Consider the following 18698-nt stretch of genomic DNA (forward strand, 5'->3'; position numbering starts at 1 on the left):
CTATTTCAATACAAATTTAGCTTATTGTGTGTGCATTTTGTATATTTATTTTAATACAAATTCAAATATCTTATGTGTGTCTTGGTATATATATTTTTAAGAAAAATGCGTTATTTTATGGGTATTTTGCATCTTAATTTTCATACAAATTTACATTATTTTATTAATATTCTGTGTATTTATTGTGATACGATTTTATATTATTCTATTTGTGTTTTTTATATATTTTTTTATACATATTTACATTATTTAATGTGTATTTTTTATATATATTTTATACAAATTTACGTTATTTTAAGTGTATTTGTTTATATATTTTCATTCAAATTTACATTATTTTATGTGTATTTTGTAAATGTATTTCAATACAAATTTACCTAATTTTATGTGTATTTTGTATATTTATTTTCATACAAATTAAAATTATTTTTGTGTATTTTTGTATATAGTTTTATACAAATTTAGGTGATTTTATGTGTATATTGTATATCTATTTTCATACAAATACACATTCTTTTATTGATATTTAGTTTATTTATATATATATATATATATATATATATATATATATATATATATATATATATATATATATATATATATATATATATATATATATATATATATATATATATATATATATATATATATATATATATATATATATATATATATATATATATATATATTTTTATACGTGTTTACATCATTTGATGTGTATTTTGTATATATATTTCTATAGAAATCTACGTTGATTTATGAGTATTCGTATATAGATTTTGAAATAAATTTACACTGTTTTATGTGTATTTTACATATTTTTTCAATACAAATTTACCTTATTGTATATGCATTTTGTTTATTAATTTTAATACAAATTTAATTATGCTATCTGTATTTTTGTATATGTATTTTTATAAAAATATGCTTTATTTTATTGGTATTTTGTATTTTTATTTTCATAAAAATTTACATTATTTTATTTATATTCTGTTTATTTTTTTTTAAACAATTTTACATTATTCTATGTGTTTTTTGCATATCTATTTTTATACGTATTTACTTAATTTTATGTGTATTTTGTATATATATTTTTATAGAAATCTACGTTATTTTAAGTGTATTCGTATATATAATTTGAAACAAATTTACATTGTTTTATATGTATTTTTGCATATCTCTTTCAATACAAGTTTACCTTATTGTATGTGCATTTTGTATATTTATTTCAATACAAATTTAAATATTTTATGTGTATTTTGGTATATATATTTTTATAAGAAATGCGCTATTTGATGGGAATTTTACATATTTATTTTCATACAAATTTACATTATTTTATTAATATTCGGTGTATTTATTTTGTTACGATTTCATATTATTCTATTTGTTTTTTGTATATATATTTTTTATACATATTTACATTATTTAATGTGTATCTTGCATATATATTTCATACAAATTTATTATCTATTATTTATTTTCATGCAAATACACATTCTTTTCATGATATTTTGTTTATTTATTTTGACACGAATTTACCTAGATATGTATTTTGTATATATATTTTTATACGTATTTACATAATTTCATGTGCATTTTGTATATATATTTCTATAGAAATCTACGTTATTTGAAAGAGATATGCAAAAATACATATAAAACAATGTAAATTTGTTTTAAAATATATATAGGAATACATATAAAATAACGTAGATTTCTATAAAAATATATATACAAAATACACATAATATTAAGTAAATACGTATAAAAAAATGTAAACAAAATACACATAAAATAGTGTAAATTCGAAACAAAATAAATAAACAAAATACCAATAAAAGAATGTGTATTTGTATAAATATAAATGTAGAAAATACACATACAAAATAAACATAAAATAAGGTAAATTTGTAATGAAATATATGTACAAAATACACATAAAATAATGTAAATTTATATGAAAATATATATACAAATACACATAAAAAACCATGAATTTTTATAAAATTATATATTCAAAATAAATATTAAATAATGTAAATGCGTATAAAAATATATAAACAAAATACATATAAAATAATGTAAATTCGTATCAATATAAATCAACAAAATACCAATAAAATAATATATATTTGAATGAAAATAGATTTACAAAATACACATAACATAACTAAAATTTGTATTGAAATATATACAAAAATACATAAAAGTAATTTGAGTTTGTATGAAAATAGATATTCAAAATACACATAAAACTAGGTAAATTTCTTTTGAAATATATATACAAAATACCCATAAAATATTGTAAATTTGTGCCAAAATATATAAACAAATACACATAAAATAACTTAAAATAACGTAAATATGGATCAAATATATATACAAAAAACACATTAAATAATGTAAATATGTATAAAAAAAATACATACAAAACACAAATAGAATAATGTAAAATCGTATCAAAATAAATACAGAAAATATTAATAAAATAATGTAAATTTGTATGAAAATTAAGATGCAAAATACCCATAAAATAGCGCATTTTTTATAAAAATATATATACGAAAAAACATAAAATATTTGATTTTGTATTAAAATAAATAGATATACAAAATACACATATAATAAGCTAAATTTGAATTGAAATATATATACAAAATACATAAAATAATGTAAATTTGTATCAAAATACTTATACAAATACACATATAATAACGTAAATTTGTATAAAAATATATAAACAAAATACACATTAAATAATATAAATACGTATTAAAAAAAATGTACAAAATACACAAATAATCATGTAATTCGTATCAAAATAAATAGACAAAATACCAATAAAATAATGTAAATTTCTATGAGAAAACATATACAAAATACACATAAATAACGCAAATATCAATAAAAATATATATAATATAATATATTTTTATACATATTTAAAATATTTAATGTATATTTTGTATATATATTTTATCCAAATTTACGTTATTTTATATGTATTTGTTTATATACTTTCATACAAATTTACATTATTTTATGTGAGTTTTGTATATGTATTTCAATACAAATTTGCCTAACTTTATGTGTATTTTGCATATGTATTTTCAAACAAATTTTAATTATTTTTGTGTATTTTTGTATATATTTTTATACAAATTTTAGTTATTTTATTTGTTTTTTGTATATATATTTTCCTACAAATATACATTCTTTTATTGGAATTTTGTGTATTTAATTTTTTACGAATTTACATTATATAATGTGTATTTTGTATATATATTTTTCTACGTATTAAAATTATTTTATGGGTATTTTATATATACATTTTCATAAAAATTTACGTTATTTTATTGTGTATTCGTATATATTTTGAAACAAATTTTATACAAATTCATGTTATTTTATGTGTATTTGTATATATATTTTCATACAAATTTATATTATTTTATGTGTATTCTTACATATATTTTATTACAAATTTACCTTATTTTATGTTTATTTTGTATATTTATTTCATTCAATTTTAAATTATTTAATGTGTATTTTTGCATTTGTATTTAGGTTATCTTAGGTTATCTTTAGGTTACCTTTTTTTTTGTTTATTTTGTATATTTATTTCATTCAATTTTAAATTATTTTATGTGTATACTTGTATTTGTATTTAGGTTATTTTATGTGTATTTTGCATATATATTTTCATCCAAAATTACATTATTTTATTGGTATTTTCTTAATTTAATTCGATACGAATTTAGATTATTTCATAGGTATTTTGTATACATATTTTTATACTCATTTACATTATCTAAAGTGTGTTTTGTATATATGCAAATTTATTTTATGTTCATTTTTGTACATATATTTTTATAGAAATTTGCGTTATTTTATGTATTTAGTTTTATATAAATTTACGTTATTTTATGTGCATTTTGTATATTCATATTTATACAAATACACATTCTTTTAATGGTATATTGTTTATTTACATTTATACGACTTTACATTATTTTATGTGTATTTTGTATACATTTTTTTATTCGTATTTACTTAATATTATGTGTATTTTTTATATGTATTTTTATAGAAATCTACGTTTTTTATGTGTATTCGTATATATATTTTGAAACAAATTTACATTATTTTATATGTATTTTGCGTATCTATTTCAATACAAATTTACCTTATTGTATGTGCATTTTGTATATTTATTTTAATACAAATTCAAATATTTTATGTGTATTTTGGTATCAATAATTTTATAAAAAATGCGTTATTTTATAAGTATTTTGCATCTTAATTTTCATACAAATTTACATTATTTTATTAATATTCTGTGTATATATTTTGATACGATTTTACATTATTCTATTTGTGTTTTGTATATATTTTTTTATACATATTTACATTATTTAATTATATATATATATATATATATATATATATATATATATATATATATATATATATATATATATATATATATATATATATATATATATATATATATATATATATATATATATATATATATATATATATATATATATAAATATATATATATATCTATATATATATATATATATACATATATATATATATATATATATATATATATATATATATATATATATATATATATATATATCATACAAATTTACGTTATTATATGTGTATTTGTTTACATATTTTCTTTCAAATTTACATTATTTTATGTGTATTTTGTATATGTATTTCAATACAAATTAACCTAATTTTATGTGTATTTTGGGTATTTCTTTTCATACAAATTTAAATAAAATTAATATATATTTGAATGAAAATAAATTTACAAAATACACATAACATAACTAAAATTTGAGTTTGTATGAAAATAGATATACAAAATACACATAAAACTAGGTGAATTTCTTTTGAAATGTATATATAAAATACGCATAAAATATTGTAAATTTGTGTCAAAATATATAAACAAATACACATAAAATAACGTAAATTTGTATGAAAAATATATACAAAATACACATAGAATAATGTCAATTCGTATCAAAATGAATGAGCAGAATATCAATAAAATAATGTATATTTGTAAGAAAATAAAGATGCAAAATACCCAAAAAATAAAGCATATGTCTATAAAAGTACAGATACAAAAATACACATCGAATAATTAAATTTGTATTAAAATTAATATACAAAATGCGTATATAATAATGTAATTATTATACACACAAAATGAAGTAAATACGTATAAAAAATGTATACAAAATACACATAAAATAATGTAAATTCGTATCAAAATAAATAAACAAAATACCAATAAAAGAATGTGTATTTGTATAAATATAGACATACATAATACACATAAAATAACGTAAATTTGTATAAACTATATACAAAAGTACACAAAAGTAGTTAAATTTGTATGAAAATAGATATACAAAATACTCATAAAATAAGCTAAATTTGAATTGAAAAATATATACAAAATACATCAAATAATGAAAATTTGTATTAAAATTTTTATACAAATACACATATAATAACGTAAATTTTTATGAAAATATATATACAAAATACACATAAAATAATGTAAATACGTAGAAAAATATATAAACAAAATACCATTAGAAAAATGTGTATTTGTATAAATGTAAATATACAAAATACACATAAAATAACGTATATTTATATAAAATTATATACAAAAATACACAGAAGTAATTAAATTTTATGAAAATAGATATACAAAATACACACAAAATAAGCTAAATTTGAATTGAAATATATATACAAAATACATAAAATAAAGTAAATTTGTATCAAAATATTTATACAAATACACATATAATAACGTAAATTTGTATAAAAATATATAAACAAAATACACATTAAATAATGTAAATATATATAAAAAAAATATGTACAAAATACACATATAATCATATAACTCGTATAAAAAAAATAAAAAAATACCAATTAAATAATATAAATTTGTATGAGAAAACATATATAAAATACACATAAAATATGTATACAAAATACCTATGAAGAAATCTAAATTCGTATCGAGTTAAATTAAGAAAATACCAATAAAATAATGCAATTTTGGATGAAAATATATATAGAAAATACACATAAAATTACCTAAATACATATACAAATATACACATAAAAAAATTTAAGATTGAATGAAATAAATATACAAAATAATCATAAAATAAAGTAAATTTGTAATGAAAAATATGTAAAAATTCACATAAAATAACATAAATTTCTATGAAAATATATATACAAATGTACATAAAATAACATGAATTTGTATTAAATTTGTATCAAAATAAATACGAATACACACTATAAAATAATGTAATTTTTTATTAAAATATATATACAAAATACACATATAATAATGTAAATACGAAGAAAAATATATATACAAAATACACATGAAATAATGTAAACTCGTATCAAAATAGATAAACAAAGTTCCAATAAAAGAATGTATATTTGTAGGAAAATATATATACAAAATACAAATAAAATAACTCAAATTTGTATAAAAATAAATACAAAAATACAAAAAAATAATTTAAATTTGTTTGAAAATAGATATGCAAAATACACATAAAGTTAGGCAAATTTGCATAGAAATACATGTACAAAATACACATAAAGTAATGTAAATTTGTATGATAATATACAAACAAATACACATAAAATAACGTAAATTTGGAAAAAATATATATACAAAATATACATTAAATAATGTAAATATGTATAAAAATATATATACAAAATACACAAAGAATAATGTTAAATCGTATCAAAATAAATAAATAGAATATTAATAAAATAATGTAAATTACAAATTTACGTTATTTAATGTGTATTTTGTATTTTTATATTTATACAAATATACATTCTTGTATTGGTGTTTTGTTTATTTATTTTGATACGAATTTACATTATTTTATGTGTATTTTGTATACATTTTTTTATACGTATTTACTTAATTTTATGTGTATTTTGTATATATATTTTTATAGAAATCTACCTTATTTTATGTGTATTCGTATATATATTTTGAAACAAATTTACATTGTTTATATGTATTCTGCATATCTATTTAAATACAGATTTACCTTATTGTATGTGCTTTTTGTAAATTTATTTTAATACAAATTCAATTATTTCATGTGTATTTTGTTATGTATATTTAAAAAAAAATGCGTATTTTATGGGTATTTTGCATCTTAATTTTCATACAAATTTACATTATTTTATTAACATTCTGTGTATTCATTTTGACAGGATTTTACATTATTCTATTTGTCTTTTGTAAATATTTTTTTATATATATTTATATTATTTAATGTGTATTTTGTATATATATTTTATACAATTTTACGTTATTTTAAGTGTATTTGCTTATATATTTTCATTCAAATTTACATTATTTTAAGTGTATTTTGTGTATGTATTTAAATACAAATTTACCTAATTTTATGTGTATTTTGTATATTTATTTTCATACAAATTTAAATTATTTTTGTGTAGTTTTGTATATAGTTTTATACAAATTTATGTTATTTCATGTGTATTTTGTATATCTATTTTCATATAAATACATTCTTTTATTGATATTTTGTTTATTTATTTTGACGAATTTACATTATTTAATTGTGTATGTATTTTTATAAAATATGCTTTATTTCATGGGTATTTTGCATCTTTATTTTCATACAAATTTACATTATTTTATTGATATTCTGGTCATTCATTTTGATACGAATTGACTTTATTCTTTGTGTATTTTGTATATTATTTTCATACAAATTTACATAATTTTATTTGTATTTGTTTATATATTTTGACACAATTTTACAATATTTTACTGGTATTTGGTATATATATTTCAAAAGAAATTTACCTAGTTTTACGCGTATCTTGTATATCTATTTTCATACAAATTCAAATTATTTCTATGTATTTTTGTATATATTTTAATTCAAATTTTAGTTATGTTATGTGTATTTTGTAAATTTCTTTTTATTCAAATAGATATTATTTTATTGGTATTTTGTTGATTTATTTTGATACGAATTTACATTATTTTATATGTACTTTGTATATATTTTTATACGCATTTACATTATTTAATATTTATTTTGAATATATATTTTTATACAAATTCATGGTATTTTATGTGTATTTGTATATATATTTTCATATAAATTTACATTATTTGATGTGTATTTTGTACATATATTTCATTACAAATTTACCTTATTTTATGTTTATTTTGTATATTTATTTAATTTAATATTAAATTATTTTGTGTATATTTGTATTTGTATTTAGGTTATTTTATGTGTATTTTCTATATATATTTCCATCGAAAACTTACATTATTTTATTGGTATTTTGTTAATTTAATTCGATAAGAATTTAGATTATTTCATAGGTATTTTGTATACATATTTTTATACGCATTTACATTATTTAATGTGTGTTTTGTATATATAATTTTATGCAAATTTACTTTATTTTATGTGCATTTTTGTACATATATTTTTATAGAAATTTCCGTTCTTTTATGTGTATTTTGTATGTGTTTTCTTATACAAATTTACATTATTTTATTGGTATTTTGTTTATTTATTTTGATACGAATTACATTAATATATGTGTATTCTGTACATATCTTTTATACGTATATACATTTTTTAATGTGTATTTTGTTTATATATTTTTATACAAATTTACGTTATTATATGTATATTTGTATAAATATTTTGATACAAATTTACTTTATTTCATGTATTTTGTATATATATTTCAATTCAAATTATGCTTATTTTAAGTGTATTTTGTATATCTATTTTCATACAAATTTAATTACTTTTGTGTGTTTTAGTATCAAGTTTTATACAAATCTACGTTATTTTATGTGTATTTTGTATACAAAATACACATAAAATAATATAAATTTGAAAGAAAATATATAAACAAATACACATATAATAACATAATTTTGTTTGAAATATATATACAAAACACATTAAATAATGTAAATATGTATAAAAAAATATATACAAAACACAAATAGAATAATGTAAAATCGTATCAAAATATATACACAGAATATTAATAAAATAATGTAAATTTGTATGAAAATTAAGATGCAAAATACCTATAAAATGACGCATTTTTTTTTTTTTTATAGATACCAAAATACACATAAAATATTTGAATTTGTATTAAAATAAATATACAAAATGCACATACAATAAGGTAAATTTGTATTGAAATAGATATGCAAAATACATATAAAATAATGTAAATTTGTTTCAAAATATATACACGAATACACATAAAATATCGTAGATTTCTATAAAAATACATATACAAAATACACATAAAATTAAGTAAATACGTATAAAAAAATATATACAAAATACACATAAAATAATGTAAATTCGTATAAATATAAATAAACAATATACCAATAAAAGAATGTGTATTTGTATAAATATAAATATACAAAATGCAAATAAAATAAAGTAAATTTATATAAAACTATATACATAAAATAACGCAAATTTCTATAAAAATATATGTACAAAAATGAACATAAAATAAATTTGCGTAAAAATATATATACAAAACACACATTAGATAATCTTTGTTTTCATTTTTACATTACTTTATTGATATTCTGTACATTTATATTGATACAATTTTACATTATTCTAGGTGTATTTTGTATATATTTTCCTTACATATTTACATTATTTTATGTGTATTTTGTAAATATATTTTCATAAAAAATTACGTTATTTTATTGTGTATATTCGTATATATTTTGATACAAATTTTATACAAATTCATGTTATTTTATGTGTATTTGTATATATATTTTCATTCAAATTTATATTATTTTATGTGCATTTTTACATATATTTCATTACAAATTTACCTTATTTTATGTTTATTTTTTATATTTATTTCTTTTAATTTTAAATTATTTTATGTGTATATTTGTATTTCTATTTAGGTTATTTTATGTGTATTTTCTATATATATTTTCATCCAAAATGACATTATTTTATTGGTATTTTCTTAATTTAATTCGATACGAGTTTAGATTATTTCATAGGTATTTTGTATACATATTTTTTTACTCATTTACATTATCTAATGTGTGTTTTGTATATATATTTTTATGCAAATTTACTTTATTTTATGTGCATTTTTGTACATATATTTTTATAGAAATTTGCGTTATTTTATGTGTATTTTGTATATGTTTTCTCACACAAATTTACATTATTTTATTGGTATTTTGTTTATTTATTTTGATACGAATTACATGATTATATGTGTATTTTGTACATATTTTTTTTATACGTATTTACATTTTTAATGTGTATTTTGTTTATATATTTTTTTAAAAATTTACTTTATTATATGTGTATTTGTGTAAATATTTTGATACAAATTTACATTATTTTGTGTATTTTGTATATAGATTTCAATTCAAATTTAGCTTACATTTTTATAAAATATATATACAAAATACACATAGAATAATGTAAAATTGTATCAAAATAAATACACAGAATGTCAATAAAATAATGTAAATTTGTATGAAAATAAAGATGCAAAATACCCATAAAATAAAGCATATTTTTTATAAATATACATATACAAAAATACATATAAAATAATTAAATTTATATTAATATTAATATACAAAATGAACAAACAATATGGTAAATTTGTATTGAAATAGATATGCAAAACACACATAAAACAAGGTAAATTTATTTCAAAATATATATACGAATACACATAAAAAAACGTAATTTTCTGTAAAAATATATATAAAAAATACATACAAAAATACACAAAAATAATTTAAATTTGTATGAAAATAAATATACAAAATACACATAAAATTAGGTAAATTTGTATTGAAATACATATACAAAATACACATCAAATAATGTAAATTTGAATGAAAATATATAAACAAATACACTTTAAATAACGTAAATTTGTATAAAATATATTTACAAAATACACATTAAATAATGCAAATATGAATGAAAAAAATATATACAAAACACAAATAGAATAGGGTAAAATCGTATCAAAATAAATACACAGAATATTAATAAAATAATGTAAAATTGTATGAAAATAAAGATGCAAAATACCCATAAAATAACGAATTTTTTAAAAAATATATATGTACCAAAATACACATAAAATATTTAAATTTGTATTAAAATAAATATACAAAATGCACATTTATTAAGGTAAATTTGTATTGAAATAGATATGCTAAATACATATAAAACTATGTAAATTTGTTTAAAAATATATATACGAATACACAAAATAACGTAGATTTCTATAAAAATATATATACAAAATACACATAAAATTAAGTAAATACGTATAAAAAAATGTATACAAAATATACATCTAAATTTGTATGAAAATATTTATACAAATACACATAAAATAACATGAATTTGTATAAAATTTGTTTCAAAATATATACGAATACACACAAGAAAATAACGTAAATTTTTATGAAAATGTATATACAAAATACACATAAAATAATTTCAATACGTAGAAAAGTATATATACAAAACACACATAAAATAATGTAAATTCGTATCAAAATAAATAGACAAAATTCCAATAAAAGAGTGTATATTTGTAGGAAATTTTGTATAAAAATATATACACACAAAAAAAAAATTTCAATTTGTATGAAAATAGATATATAAAATACACATATTATTAGTTAAATTTGTATTTAAATACACATAAAATAATGTAAATTTGTATGAAATGAAAACAATTACACATAAAATAACGTACATTTGTATAAAATATATATTCAAAATACACATGGAATAATGTAAAATCGTATCAAAACAAATACACAGAGTATCAATAAAATAATGTAAATTTGTATGTAAATAAAGATGCAAAATACCCATAAAATAAAGCATATTTTTATAAAATTACATAAACAAAAATACACATAGAATAATTAAATTTGTATTAAAATTTATATATAAATGCACATACAATAAGGAAAATTTGTATTGAAAAAATATGCAAAATACACATAAAACAGTGCAAATTTGTTTCAAAATATATATACAAACACACATAAAATAACGTAGATTTCTATAAAAATATATATACAAAATACACATGAAATTATATAAATACGTATAAAAATACATATACTAAATACACATTAAATAATGTAAATTCGCGTCAAAATAAGTAAACAAAATATCGATAAAAGAATGTGTATTTGTATGAAAATGTATATACAAAATACACAGTCATAAAATAACCTAAATTTGTATAAAAATATATACAAAAATACACAAAAATAATTTAAACTTGTATGAAAATAAATATTCAAAATACACATAAAATTATGTAAATTTGTGTTGAAATATGTATACAAAATACACATAAAATAATGTAGATTTGAATAAAAATACATAAACAAATACACTTAAAATAACGTAAATTTGTATGAAATATATATACAAAATACAAACTAAATAATGTAAATATGTATAAAAAAATATATAGAAAACACAAATAGAATATTGTAAAATCGTAACAAAATAAATACTCAGAATATCAATAAAATAATGTAAATTTGTATGAAAATAAAGAAGAAAAAAATATAAATATAAATTTTTCTTATAAAATATATACCATATACAAAATATAAATTTAAATTTTTATTTTTATAATAATAACATAATACACAATACAATTTTTTATGAAACAGATATGCAAAATACATATAAAACTATGTAAATTTGTTTCAAAATATATATACGAATACACATAAAATAACGTAGATTTCTCTGAAAATATATATACAAAATACACGTAAAATAAAGTAAATACGTATAAAAAATGTATACAACATACACATAAAATAATGTAAATTCGTATCAAAATAAATAAACAAAATACCAATAAAAGAATGTGTATTTGTATAAATATAAATATAAAAAATACGCATAATATAACGCAAATTTATATAATACTTTTTATGTGTATTATGTATATTTATATTTATACAAATACACATTCTTTTATTGGTATTTTCTTTATTTATTTTGATACGAATTTACATTATTTTATGTGTATTTTGTATTCATTTTTTTATACGTATTTACTTCATTTTATGTGTATTTTGTATATATATTTTTATAGAAATTGACGTTATTTTATGTGTATTCGTATATATATTTTGAAACAAATTTACATTGTTTTATATGTATTTTGCATATCTATTTCAATACAAATTTACCTTATTGTATGTGTTTTTTATATATTTATTTCAATACAAATTAAAAAGTTTTTATGTGTATTTTGGTATATATATTTTTATAAATAAAAAAAATGCGTTATTTTATGGGTATTTTGCCTCTTTATTTTCATACAAATTTACATTATTTTATTAATATTCTGTGTATTTATTTTAATACGATTTTACATTATTGTATTTGTGTTTTGTATATATATTTTTATACTAATTTACGTTATTTTAAGTACATACGTATAAGAAAATGTAGACAAAATACAACTAAAATAATGTAAATTCGTATCAAAATAAATAAACAAAATACCAATAAAAGAATGTGTATTTGTATAAATATAAATATACAAAATACACATAAAATAACGTAAATTTGTATAAAACTATATTCAAAAATACACAGAAGTAATTAAATTCGTATGAAAATAGATATACAAAATACAGATAAAATAAGCTAAATTTGAATTGAAATGTATATACAAAATACATAAAATAATGTAGATTTGTATCAAAATATTTATAAAAATACCCATAAAATAACGTATTTTTTTTATTTATAAAAATATATATACCAAAATACACATCAAAAAATTAAATTTGTATTAAAATAAATATACAAAAAACACATACAATAAGGTAAATTTGTATTGAAATAGATATGCAAAATACATATAAAACAATGTAAATTTGTTTCAAAATATATATACGAATACACATAAAATAACGTAGATTTCTATAAAAATATATATACAAAATACACATAAAATGAAGTAAATACGTATAAAAAAATGTATACAAAATACACATAAAATAATGTAAATTCGTATCAAAATAAATATACAAAATACCAATAAAAGAATGTGTATTTGTATAAATATAAATATACAAAATACACATAAAATAACGTAAATTTATATAAAACTATATAGAAAAATACACAGAAGTATTTTAATTTGTATGAAAATAGATATACAAAAAAAGGTAAATTCGTTTCAAATTCAATAAACAAAATTCAGATAAAAGAACGTTTATTTGTAGAAAAAATAAATATACAAAATACACATAAAATAACGAAAATTTGTATGAAAATATATAAAAAAATAAACAAAAATAATTTCAATTTGTATGAAAATAAATATGCAAAATACACATGTATTTTGTATATCTATTTTCACACAAATTTAATTGCTTTTGTGTATTTTTGCATATAGTTTATATAAATTTACGTTATTTTATTTGTATATTTATATTTATACAATACACATTCTTTTATTAGTATTTTGTTTATTTATTTTGATACGAGTTTACATTATTTTATGTGTATTTTGTATACCTTTATTTATACGTATTTACTTCATTTTATGTGTATTTTGTATATTTATTTTCATAGAAATCTATGCTATTTTATGTGTATTCGTATATATATTTTGAAAAAAATTTACATGGTTTTATACGTATTTTGCATATCTATTTCAATACAAATTTAGCTTATTGTATGTGCATCTTGTATATTTATTTTAATACAAAATCAAATATCTTATGTGTGTCTTGGTATATATATTTAAAAAAAAAAGCGTTATTTTATGGGTATTTTGCATCTTAATTTTCATACAAATTTACATTATTTTATTAATATTCTGTGTATTTATTGTGATACGATTTTATATTATTCTATTTGTGTTTTTTATATATTTTTTTATACATATTTACATTATTTAATGTGTATTTTTTATATATATTTTATACAAATTTACGTTATTTTAAGTGTATTTGTTTATATATTTTCATTCAAATTTACATTATTTTATGTGTATTTTGTAAATGTATTTCAATACAAATTTACCTAATTTTATGTGTATTTTGTATATTTATTTTCATACAAATTAAAATTATTTTTGTGTATTTTTGTATATAGTTTTATACAAATTTAGGTGATTTTATGTGTATATTGTATATCTATTTTCATACAAATACACATTCTTTTATTGATATTTAGTTTATTTATTTTGACGCGAATTTACATTATTTAATGTGTATTATATATATATATATATATATATATATATATATATATATATATATATATATATATATATATATATATATATATATATATATATATATATATATATATATATATCATTTGATGTGTATTTTGTATATATATTTCTATAGAAATCTACGTTGATTTATGAGTATTCGTATATAGATTTTGAAATAAATTTACACTGTTTTATGTGTATTTTACATATTTTTTCAATACAAATTTACCTTATTGTATATGCATTTTGTATATTAATTTTAATACAAATTTAATTATGCTATCTGTATTTTTGTATATGTATTTTTATAAAAATATGCTTTATTTTATTGGTATTTTGTATTTTTATTTTCATACAAATTTACATTATTTTATTTATATTCTGTTTATTTTTTTTAAACAATTTTACATTATTCTATGTGTTTTTTGCATATCTATTTTTATACGTATTTACTTAATTTTATGTGTATTTTGTATATATATTTTTATAGAAATCTACGTTATTTTAAGTGTATTCGTATATATATTTTGAAACAAATTTACATTGTTTTATATGTATTTTTGCATATCTCTTTCAATACAAGTTTACCTTATTGTATGTGCATTTTGTATATTTATTTCAATACAAATTTAAATATTTTATGTGTATTTTGGTATATATATTTTTATAAGAAATGCGCTATTTGATGGGAATTTTGCATATTTATTTTCATACAAATTTACATTATTTTATTAATATTCGGTGTATTTATTTTGTTACGATTTCATATTATTCTATTTGTTTTTTGTATATATTTTTTTATACATATTTACATTATTTAATGTGTATCTTGCATATATATTTCATACAAATTTATTATCTATTATTTATTTTCATGCAAATACACATTCTTTTCATGATATTTTGTTTATTTATTTTGACACGAATTTACCTAGATATGTATTTTGTATATATATTTTTATACGTATTTACATAATTTCATGTGTATTTTGTATATATATTTCTATAGAAATCTACGTTATTTGAAAGAGATATGCAAAAATACATATAAAACAATGTAAATTTGTTTTAAAATATATATACGAATACACATAAAATAACGTAGATTTCTATAAAAATATATATACAAAATACACATAATATTAAGTAAATACGTATAAAAAAATGTAAACAAAATACACATAAAATAATGTAAATTCGAAACAAAATAAATAAACAAAATACCAATAAAAGAATGTGTATTTGTATAAATATAAATGTAGAAAATACACATACAAAATAAACATAAAATAAGGTAAATTTGTAATGAAATATATGTACAAAATACACATAAAATAATGTAAATTTATATGAAAATATATATACAAATACACATAAAAAACCATGAATTTGTATAAAATTATATATTCAAAATAAATATTAAATAATGTAAATGCGTATAAAAATATATATACAAAATACATATAAAATAATGTAAATTCGTATCAATATAAATCAACAAAATACCAATAAAATAATATATATTTGAATGAAAATAGATTTACAAAATACACATAACATAACTAAAATTTGTATTGAAATATATACAAAAATACATAAAAATAATTTGAGTTTGTATGAAAATAGATATTCAAAATACACATAAAACTAGGTAAATTTCTTTTGAAATATATATACAAAATACCCATAAAATATTGTAAATTTGTGCCAAAATATATAAACAAATACACATAAAATAACTTAAAATAACGTAAATATGGATCAAATATATATACAAAAAACACATTAAATAATGTAAATATGTATAAAAAAAATACATACAAAACACAAATAGAATAATGTAAAATCGTATCAAAATAAATACAGAAAATATTAATAAAATAATGTAAATTTGTATGAAAATTAAGATGCAAAATACCCATAAAATAGCGCATTTTTTATAAAAATATATATACGAAAAAACATAAAATATTTGATTTTGTATTAAAATAAATAGATATACAAAATACACATAAAATAAACTAAATTTGAATTGAAATATATATACAAAATACATAAAATAATGTAAATTTGTATCAAAATACTTATTCAAATACACATATAAAAACGTAAATTTGTATAAAATATATAAACAAAATACACATTAAATAATGTAAATACGTATAAAAAATGTACAAAATACACAAATAATCATGTAATTCGTATCAAAATAAATAGACAAAATACCAATAAAATAATGTAAATTTCTATGAGAAAACATATACAAAATACACATAAATAACGCAAATTTCAATAAAAATATATATAATATAATATATTTTATACATATATAAAATATTTAATGTATATTTGTATATATATTTTTTCCAAATTTACGTTATTTTATGTGTATTTGTTTATATATTTTCATGCAAATTTACATTGTTTTATGTGAGTTTTGTATATGTATTTCAATACAGATTTGCCTAACTTTATGTGTATTTTGCATATGTATTTTCAAACAAATTTAAATTATTTCTGTGTATTTTTGTATATATTTTTATACAAATTTTAGTTATTTTATTTGTTTTTTGTATATATATTTTCCTACAAATATACATTCTTTTATTGGAATTTTGTGTATTTAATTTTTTACGAATTTACATTATTTTATGTGTATTTTGTATATATATTTTTCTACGTATTAAAATTATTTTATGTGTATTTTATATATACATTTTCATAAAAATTTACGTTATTTTATTGTGTATTCGTATACATTTTGAAACAAATTTTATACAAATTCATGTCATTTTATGTGTATTTGCATATATTTTCATACAAATTTATATTATTTTATGTGTATTCTTACATATATTTTATTACAAATTTACCTTATTTTATGTTTATTTTGTATATTTATTTCATTCAATTTTAAATTATTTAATGTGTATTTTTGCATTTGTATTTAGGTTATCTTAGGTTATCTTTAGGTTACCTTTTTTTTTGTTTATTTTGTATATTTATTTCATTCAATTTTAAATTATTTTATGTGTATACTTGTATTTGTATTTAGGTTATTTTATGTGTATTTTGCATATATATTTTCATCCAAAATTACATTATTTTATTGGTATTTTCTTAATTTAATTCGATACGAATTTAGATTATTTCATAGGTATTTTGTATACATATACTCATTTACATTATCTAAAGTGTGTTTTGTATATATATTTTTATGCAAATTTATTTTATGTTCATTTTTGTACATATATTTTTATAGA

Source organism: Eriocheir sinensis, chromosome 13, assembly GCF_024679095.1.
Source record: "Eriocheir sinensis breed Jianghai 21 chromosome 13, ASM2467909v1, whole genome shotgun sequence".
NCBI lineage: Eukaryota > Metazoa > Arthropoda > Malacostraca > Decapoda > Varunidae > Eriocheir > Eriocheir sinensis.